Genomic DNA, 9,581 nt, shown 5'->3' with positions numbered 1-9,581 from the left:
AACATACATAGTGCAGTTCAATATGTGGTTAAGAAGCCGGTGGAGGAGGGAGGGTGTCATGTTTATCGAATGTTGGGCTCTCTTCAGAGCAAGTGGAAACTGTACAAACAACATTGCTAGCATCTAACTAGGAGGGAAAGCAACTTCCTTGCTTGAAGAGTTTAAACTGGTTTGGTAGTGGGATAGAAACCACTGCAGCAGGGCAAATGATGGTATGACAAGTAAAACTGGGAAGAAGAACAGCAAGGGTAGGCTAATAAATTGGGTGTGATTGATTTGTCTCAAATATGTTTATTTCAGTACAAGGAGTATTATGGGTGAGGAGGTTGAACTTAGACCCTGGATTAGGATATGTTGCTACTATTACGGAAACCTAGTTGCATGTGATACAGGACTAACAGCTCAGTGTTCCTGGGTTTCAATGTTTTAGAAATGACAGGGGAAGAGGGGAATGGGTAAGGAGGAGGGTTTGTTTGCAGATAGGGAGAACATCACAACAGTACTCATGGAGGGCCCACTAGAGGGCTTGCCCGCTGAGGCCATTTGGGCAGAGCACTGAAATGAGAAAGGTGCCATCACATTAATGAGATTGTACTACAGGCCCTCCAATAAGCACTGGGTGGTGTAGGAACAGATATGTAGGTGGAAAGGTACAGAAAGGAAAGGGATCTCTTAGTGAAGCACTTTAACTCCTCTACTATTGTTTTGGAACTTCCTTCACACAAGAATCTGAAATGTGGTGAAATTTCTTCAGTGCACCCAAGAGGATTTCTTGAAACAGAATGTGAAGGGTTCAACTAGAGGAGAGAACATTCTGGACCTAGTTTTGGGAAATGAACCTGGCCAGGTGACAGACCTGATAGTGGGTGAGCATTTTGGGAACAGGGACCACTGCTCAAAATCTTTTAAAAATGGACCTAGCAGAAAGGTATTAAATTGAGAGAAGGCTAATTATGAAAGGATAAGAAAAGAACTAAGAGACATTGACTGGTAGCAGATGTCGTTGAACAAGTCCACATCTGACATGTGAGAGTTGTTTAAGGAGTAGCTGATCAGATTTCAGGACTGACATGATCTGGTAAGCAGTAAGGACAGGGATGGTCAGGTAAAGGAATCTTGGATGACTGGAGAGGCCCTACAGTTAGTCAGGGAGAGAAAAGGGAACATATATAAGGCTTAGAAAGCTATAATTAGAATGGATCCTGATGAAATAAAAAGATAGTAGGAAAGTGCTTATGCAGATGTTTAGGAAGTCTAAATAGGACCTTGAAGAATCCTTGGTGAGCAGGATCATGAAAAATCCCAAAGCCATTTATACTGCCATGAAAAAAAAGCAGATATCTAGGATAAAGAATGGAATTTGTGCTTGGAGTCAGAATTAAGTGGCTGAGATACTAAATAGGTATTTTCGTATTAATATCTACTGAGGAGAAGGATTGTGAGGATAGTTAAAACAGAATGGGGCATTCTAAAGTGCAGGGGCATTTTGAGATTAAGAAGGAGGTCGTGCAAGGTCTTCTGAAAAGCATAATGACAGATAAGTCCTCAGGGCCTGATGTCATACAGAATACCCTAGAATATTGAAAGAAACAAATGAAGAGATTGCCGGGCTTTGAAAAAGATTTATTTGTCTTTACAGGCAATGTTCCTGAGGACTGGAGAGGGGCAAATGTTGTGCCACTGTTCTAGAAAGGAAGTAGGAATAATCTATGTAATTTTAAACTGGCGAGCCTCATATCGGTGGTAGAGAAGCTTTTGGAGGGGATTCTGAGGGATAGGATTTATGTTCATTAGTAAAGGTATGGCCTGCCATGGGATTTATGCAGAGCAGGTCATGCCTTGAAACCTGATTTTGAGGTGGTTTCAAGGGAGATGATGAGAGTAAGGCAGTGGATGTTATCTACACGATATTTAGTAAGACATTTGATACCCATTATAGTAAGAATGTGAAGAGTCAGCAGAAGAGGTTTATCAGGACCCTGTCTGGATCAGCAGGTATGAGTTATAAAGAAAGTTTGGGCCAAACTTGGGATATTCTCTCAAGAGCAATTATCAGATGTTTTTAAAATTATGAGAACATAAATAGGGTCGACAGTCAGAATCCTTGCCCCAGGGTAGAAATACCAAACACCAAAAGGCACGTTTTTAAAATTAGTAGTGGGGTGAGCAGTTGAAGTTTAAAGACGAGGTGAGAGGCAAGATTTTTTACAGAAGAAAGGTAGCTTTCTGGAATAGGTTACCGGGGATAGAAGAGGAATCAGGCAGTTATTTATTTTTAGAGATACAACACAGTAACAGGTCCTTCCAGCTCAACAAGCCCACACCACCCAATTACACCCATGTGACCAATTAACCTTCTCAGCTGTACATCTTTGGAATGTGGGAGGAAATTGGAGCACCTGGAGGATACCAGAGCATCCAGAGAAAACCTACATGGTTACAGGAAGAAAATATAAACACCTTACAGACAGTGGCATGAACTTTGGTCGAGTTTAAGAGGCTCTTACTTAGACACATGAATACGAAGGAAATGGATGATACACAGAAGGACATTCTTGTATAAATTGACATCAAGATCAGCACAACATCATGGGCTGAATGGCCTGGCCCGTGCTTTATGTTCTATGAGTGACCCATTCCATTTACTGGGGATCCAAGAGGATCTGAAGTCTTGTGGTCACTGGGTGAAAGATTTGTGCAATTGTAGGGCGGAGATTTGTTGGTGTTGTAGACTGGACATCATCCAAGCCAAAGTAGCAAAAGAAAAGAATTGGTACCACATCAACAACTTGAGGTTATGTGGTTCTCACACTTAATTAATGAATTCATCCAAATGGCTTAACAGGAATACTATGAAAAGTGATTTGATGCATAGACCTCAGCAGCACAGTGGAACAGTTGGTAGAGTGGCTACATTACAGTACTAGTGAAATCCTGACCCATGCTGCTTTTGATGTGGAGTTTGCATGTTTTCCCTATGACCATATGGGTTTCATAGAGCAATACACCATGTGTACAGGCCCTTTGACCCAACAATTCCATGCTGGTATTGCCCACCCTGCTAGTTCCAATTTCCTGCATTCAGCCCTTATCCTTCTAAGCCCTGACCCTTGATATACCTACCTAAAGACTTCCTAAATGACAATATTGTACCTGCCTTAATCATTGCCTCTGATAGCTTATGTTGGGAACAGGGGCCGGATGGACCCAAATGCAGGATGCAGGCACTGAAATACTAGGGGGAGGACAGGATGGGGATGCCATGGCATTTAAGGGTTAATGCAGGCAGGGCTGGATCCAAGAGTTCAGACGAGGCGGGCGGGCGGATCCCACAGTTCGGGGCGGGCGGGCGGGCAGGCAGGCAGGCAGATTCCTCATGGTGGGCCGCAGGGATCCCAGGCAGGGCCACCTCCCAGGTGGGAACACTGAAGCCTGGGCCAGTCACGGACACCTGGGCAGGTGCGGGACACAACCCACAGGAAACGGGGGGGGGGGGGGGGGAGGGAGGAAAGGGTAGGAGTCCTTAGGGCGGGCCACATGGATCCCGGACAGGGTCACCTTCCAGGTGGAAAACACAGAGGCCTAGGCCAGTCGCGGACACCTGGGCAGGTGCAGGGCACAACCCTTAGGGAGCAATAGGTGGAAGGGGCAGAACCCTCATCAGGCAGCGGCAGTCTGGCTAGACCTGCCCGACAGAGGCAACTGGTAGGAAGCTGGGTCCAGGGTAAGCAGCAAACCTACAGTGATCCACCGGGTACATAGGTAAATTGGAAAAGGCAACCAACAGTGTGGCAGCACAAGCAAGGAGAATAAGGTGGAACAGTGGGACCAGCACAAAGGAGAGAAGCAGGGGAACAAGACCAACTGGATAGAGCATACACAGACCAGTCCAGCAACCAGGGCAGAGCAGGTTGACAAACAGAACAAAACAACCACCCACTGGGTCTACTTCCCACAGCCCCTTATAAACACCTGCAGCTGAATTGGCCACAGGTGTGCCTCCTTGATCCAGGATGATCTTAACAGGCTCAAAGGGGCTGGGAGGGACAGCTGTACGACCCAGAGTCCGGAGCACTCGGACCGGATCGAGACCCGGAACGCGGATTCTGGACTGAACCGGACCCTGACAGCTTATTCCATAATCACACCACCTTCTGCTTGAAAAAATGCCCCTCAGATCACTTTTAAGTTTTCCTTCTCTCATTCTACATCCATGTTCTCTAGTTTTGGACTACTCTACAATGGGGAAAAGATCATTACCATCCACTTTATCTATACTTCTCATAATTTTAAACACTTTTATATGGTCACCTTCATTCTCCTATATTTTAAGGAATACTGACCTAGCCTGATCAACCTCTCAGGTAACTCAAGCTTTCTAGTCCTGGCAAAATCCTTGTAAATCTCTTTTGCACTCTTTCCAGTTTAACCATTTTTTATAGTAGGATGACCAAAATTGTATATAGCACTCCAAGTGCAGCCTCATTAATGACTTGTACAACAGCAACATAATGTCCAAATTCCTATGCTCAATTCCCTGACTGATGAAGGCTAGCATGCTTTGCACCTTTTTCACAACCATGTCTATGACATCACTTTCAATGAACTATGCACTTGAACTTCTAAGTTCCTCTGTGCAATTACACTCATTATTGCCCTATTATTTTAAGTCTTACATTGGTTTGACTTTCCAAAATGCATCACTTCACATTGTCTGTATTGAAATCCATTTGCCACTACGAAGTCCACTTTCCTAACTGTTCAAGATCCCCTTGTAATCAACAGTAATCTTCTTCACTATCAACATTGCATCCTAATTTTGTGTTCTCTGCAAAATTACTGAACAATCCTTGTACATTTGCATCCAAATCATTTCTATAAATAACAAATAACAAGAATCCCAACACTGACCCCTGTAGTATTCCACTAGTTGTCAAACTCCATCCTGAGAAACAACTTTCAAGCAATAGCTTCTGCTTCCTGGCACAATGCCAATTTTGAACCATCTAACTAGCTCTCACTGTAATCCTGGACACCCAACCTGTCAGACCAGTCAACCATGCAGGACCTTATCAAGAGCCTTGTTGAAGTCTAAATAGACAACATCCATAGCCCTATCCTCAATCAGCTTTTTGGTTATTTTTTCAAATAAGCTCAGAAGTTTGTCAAGCATGACTTCCCATTGACTAACCCAATCAGATTCTGTCTATCCAAATGCTAGTTAATCCGATCCCTCAGAATCCCCTCCAGTAATTTCACCACTATCAATGTCAGGACCACAGGTAGTTTCCTGGCTTATCTTTGCTACTCTTTTTAAGCAACACAATTATATTAACCACTTTCCAAGTCCTCTGAAATTTCACCAGAAGCCAACAATGAAGCAAGTATTTCCACAAGGTCTCAACAATCTCCTCTCTGGTTTCCCACAAAATCCCAGAATGCACTTTCATGCACTGGAGTTTTATCCTTTTTAATGCACTGAAAGTCTGTACATACAGTACATCTTCCCTGGTAATATTCTCCAAACATCTCCACTTGTTTCCCTTATCTCTTGAACAACCATGATTATCTCCATGGTTATCTATGAGGAGAAACATTTGTTAAAAATTCTACTACCTCCTGTGGCTTAAGACAGCCCTGTGGATCTCTAAGGAAAACCTACTCTCTCCCCTAGACATCCCTTTATTCTTATTCAATCTCTTGGGAGTTTCTTTAACCTTACCTGACAGATCCATCTTATACACTTTGATTTCTTTCTTGATGTCTCTCTTAAGAGTACTTCTAATCTTTTTTTATAGTCGTTAAGGGATTTACTTGCTTCAAACCTCCTAAATCCAATATGTGTTTCCTTGTTCTTGAACAGAGCCTTAATATTTCTTGTTAGCCTAGGTTCTCTAAACTTGCTAGCTTTACCCTTCATCCTAACAGGATCATGCTGCTCCCAGAGTCTTAATATCACAATGTTTAAAGTTTGCCACTTGCTATTTGTTCCTTTCCCTTCAAGCAGGTTCATCCATTTGACATCTGCAAGGATCCACTTCCCCCAAAAGTAGCACATCCCATGTTTAGAACCAACCAGTGCACCTGTCCTATCCTTTCCTATCACTATCTTAAAACTACTGGAATTATGATCTCCAGAACCAAAATGCTCCCCCATTGCCACTTATGTTACTTGCCTTGCTTTGTTCCCTAAGTATTGTACCCTCCCAAGCATGGCCTTCTGTATATTGGTTCAGAAAACTTTCTTGGACACATTTCACAAATTTCACAGAGTTAAAGCCATTAATATTTTGGTTATCCCAGTGAATACCAAAGAAATTAAAATCTCAAAGTAATTAACTTCATTATTCTTACAACTATATTTAATTTTTATCCACATCTGCTCCTTAACTTTTCATGTGCTACTGGGCGGGGGGGGGGTGGGGGTGGGGGTCTACAATATGCTCCAACTGGAGTGACCATTCCCTTGTTCCTATGCTCTGATCATATGATCTCTCTGGATAATCCCTTTAATACTGTATGTCATGTACTGACTTTATGTCCTCCATTATCAAAAAGGCTACTTTTAGCTGTATATCTGTCATGGCTTGGAGCATCTGTATCCTGCAATGTCGAGCTGCCAGTCTTGCTCTTCTCTCAGCCCTTTCCTCCAGCTGCTCCAGTTTCCTCTTGCATCCCAAAAAATTTAGGCTGGTAGTTTACCTGGCCCTTATTGTGTAGTGAGTGTTAGAATTTAGAGAGTTGTTGGGGATGTGAGGATAACTGGAATACAAATGGGATTAATGTAGGACTCATGTAAAATAGGTGGTTGGTATGGGATTGATAGGCCAAAAGGCTTGTTTCTATGCTGCTTCTCTTCATGACTTTAAATTGAGATAAGTAGAAAGGCTTGGATTAATGAGGTAGATTTCAAGGAGCAGTTGAAGAAGGAAAAGAATATTATTACTGATGTTCTATGTCCAGAGCTGAGAGAGACAAAATGCCCTGTTGAAGAGAAAGTGATTAAAGTCAGAAAATGCAAGCAAGGTCTCCACCATCCAGGTCATGCTCGTTTCTCACTACTGCCATCAGAGAAGGTCTCACACCACCAGGTTGAGGCACAGTCATTACCCCTCACCCTTCTAACACTTGAACCTGAGGAGATAACTTCACTCACCCCAACAATGAACTGTTCCCAAAACCTATGAACTCACATTTAAGGACTCTACAACTCGTGTTATTGATATTTGTTGTTCATTTATTATTATTATTACAGAAATGTATTTTTTTCTCAGCTCAAGCTGGTAATACCTGAGATATGGGCATATCTAAGCATGGTCCATTGTGTAGTGCCTGTGGGATGATACTAGTTACAGATATTATAATCAGGACAATGTATGGTATACACTATTCATGTTCCAAAGTCTTTCAATTTCCTCGTTTAATTTAGCATACTTCTGGTGTTTTTCACTTACTGATTTCTGTACATTATATGTGCTTGGAATGGCTATACAGGCAGTCCCCGGGTTACGAACGAGTTCTGTTCCTGAGTCGGCCTTTAAGTCAGATTTGTACGTAAGTTGGAACAAGTACATCTGGTATTATTTAGCATCAGTTAGTCAAACATTTGTCTTAGTATATAGTATATATTTTACCTTTCTATGCATATAAAACACTTAAGAAACATATGTATTACAATAATTAAACCACTGTGTCGCTTAGTAATAATTGTAGCTTTCATCGGGGCAGGGCCTTTCACATGCTTCATTATTCTCACTTTATCCTTTTAAATTGTTCCGATCGTTGGCCCACTGTAGCCTATCGCTTTTCCAATGACCGATGGCGTTTCACCTCTTCCCAAATGCTTTATTATTTCCACTTTATTTTCAATCACGATCACTTCCCATCAACAGAACAGAAACACTGTGGGCGGCGGGTCCCGAGCTGTGTCGGCTCCCGAGGTCCACTGGGTCCAAAGGACCACCGCACTGAATTCCCCAGGTCCGAAAGTCCACCACACTGAGACAGGTTAAATGGGACAAGTGGAGGCTGTGCTGGGTTTGGGTACTGTATTTGATCTTCCACAATATTCTGCATAGGAATTTAAACTGGAGGTGGCAGTGTATTTTTTTTGCGAGGTCAAAATTTAAGCCAAATACAAAGTTACACAATCGACACAGTGTCAACGGCAACGACTTAAAATGGTGGACGGCATCACGATCCGACTTAAAATGGCAGATGGCGTCGTGATCTGACTTTAAATGGTGGACGGCGTTCTCCTTCCTCGGTTCATAAGTATGAGTTGTCCGTAAGTCAGACGTTCATAACTCAGGGACTACCTGTATCCACTAAGTAAGTTGTTCTTTCTTGTTTATCCTGTACTATTATATCCGGATGGTTATTACATATCGTCCAATCTGTAATAGTGGATTGATCATAATATAATTTGTCTGACCCTGACTCTAAGACCGGATCAGGCTTGTATTTATAGTGAGCTATGATTTCTTTTATGAGTTTGTATTTTAAAGCAAGATTTTGGTGAACGATGTTTGCTACTTGATTATGCCTGTGTAAGTAATCAGATTGAGTTAAATTGCTGCAGACTCTTGTAATATGTTGAATTATTTCTGGTTTATCTTGGCATTTTCTGCATTTATCATTTTGAATTTGTTGGTTTTTTATTATGTAGTTTGATAATTTTTGTGTTAACCACCTGGGCCTGTATTGCCACAAGAAATCCTTTTGTTTTGGGAAGAGGTCTTCAACTCTGAACTAGGCAGTTGAAGCTTTCTTGTCGACATCTAGTCTGCTCAAATCACAGGGATGTCTTCCATGAAGGGTCATGCTCTTCCATTGGTTAACTTTTTCTTCAATTGTGATAATTTCTTCATTTTTCTTGGTTTTGCTCTCATTTAAGTTCAGTGGTGTGTACGTCTTATCAGAATTGCATATGATTGTATGGTGTGTTGAATCCGGTTTCTGTTGATAAAAATATATCCTTACAAGTTTTATCTGACTGTTGTGTAGATTTTTAACCTCTGTTATTCCTCTTCCTCCTTCTGTCCTAGGTAGTGTTAATCTAAGCATGTTTGCGTGTACATAAAGTTTTTGAAATTTGTCATTTCAGTTCTTATTTTTCTTTGTAAATTTTCCAGATCAATTTTGGAGCAAAATATTATGCCAAAAGAATATGTTAATATGGGTATAGTCTTTGTTATATTTTCACTGTTAAGCTCTGTTTGGTAGACTTCCTTAATCCTTGAAGTAAATTCAGTCAGTTTTTCCTTTATCATGCTATGATCTATTTTCTTTGCTTGTTGATATCCCAGATACTAATATTTCATAGTCATCCATCGGTTGTATTGTATCCTGCTGCTCTGTTTTGTATTCCATTAGATCTATTGCACCTTGCTTTATGTTTAATCTTCTGCATTTATCCATTCCAAAGTTAATTTGTTTATCTTTTGAAAATATAACAATAATTATTATTGATATTATTTATTTTCTGTTTGTATTTGCACAGTTTGTTGTTTTTTGCACATTGATTGTCTGTTGCCGGCATGTGCATTTATTCATTGATGCTATTATATTTCTTCGTATTT

This window comes from Hemitrygon akajei, chromosome 3, assembly GCF_048418815.1.
Source record: "Hemitrygon akajei chromosome 3, sHemAka1.3, whole genome shotgun sequence".
In the NCBI taxonomy this organism is placed as follows: domain Eukaryota; kingdom Metazoa; phylum Chordata; class Chondrichthyes; order Myliobatiformes; family Dasyatidae; genus Hemitrygon; species Hemitrygon akajei.
This window is presented reverse-complemented; position numbering follows the sequence as displayed.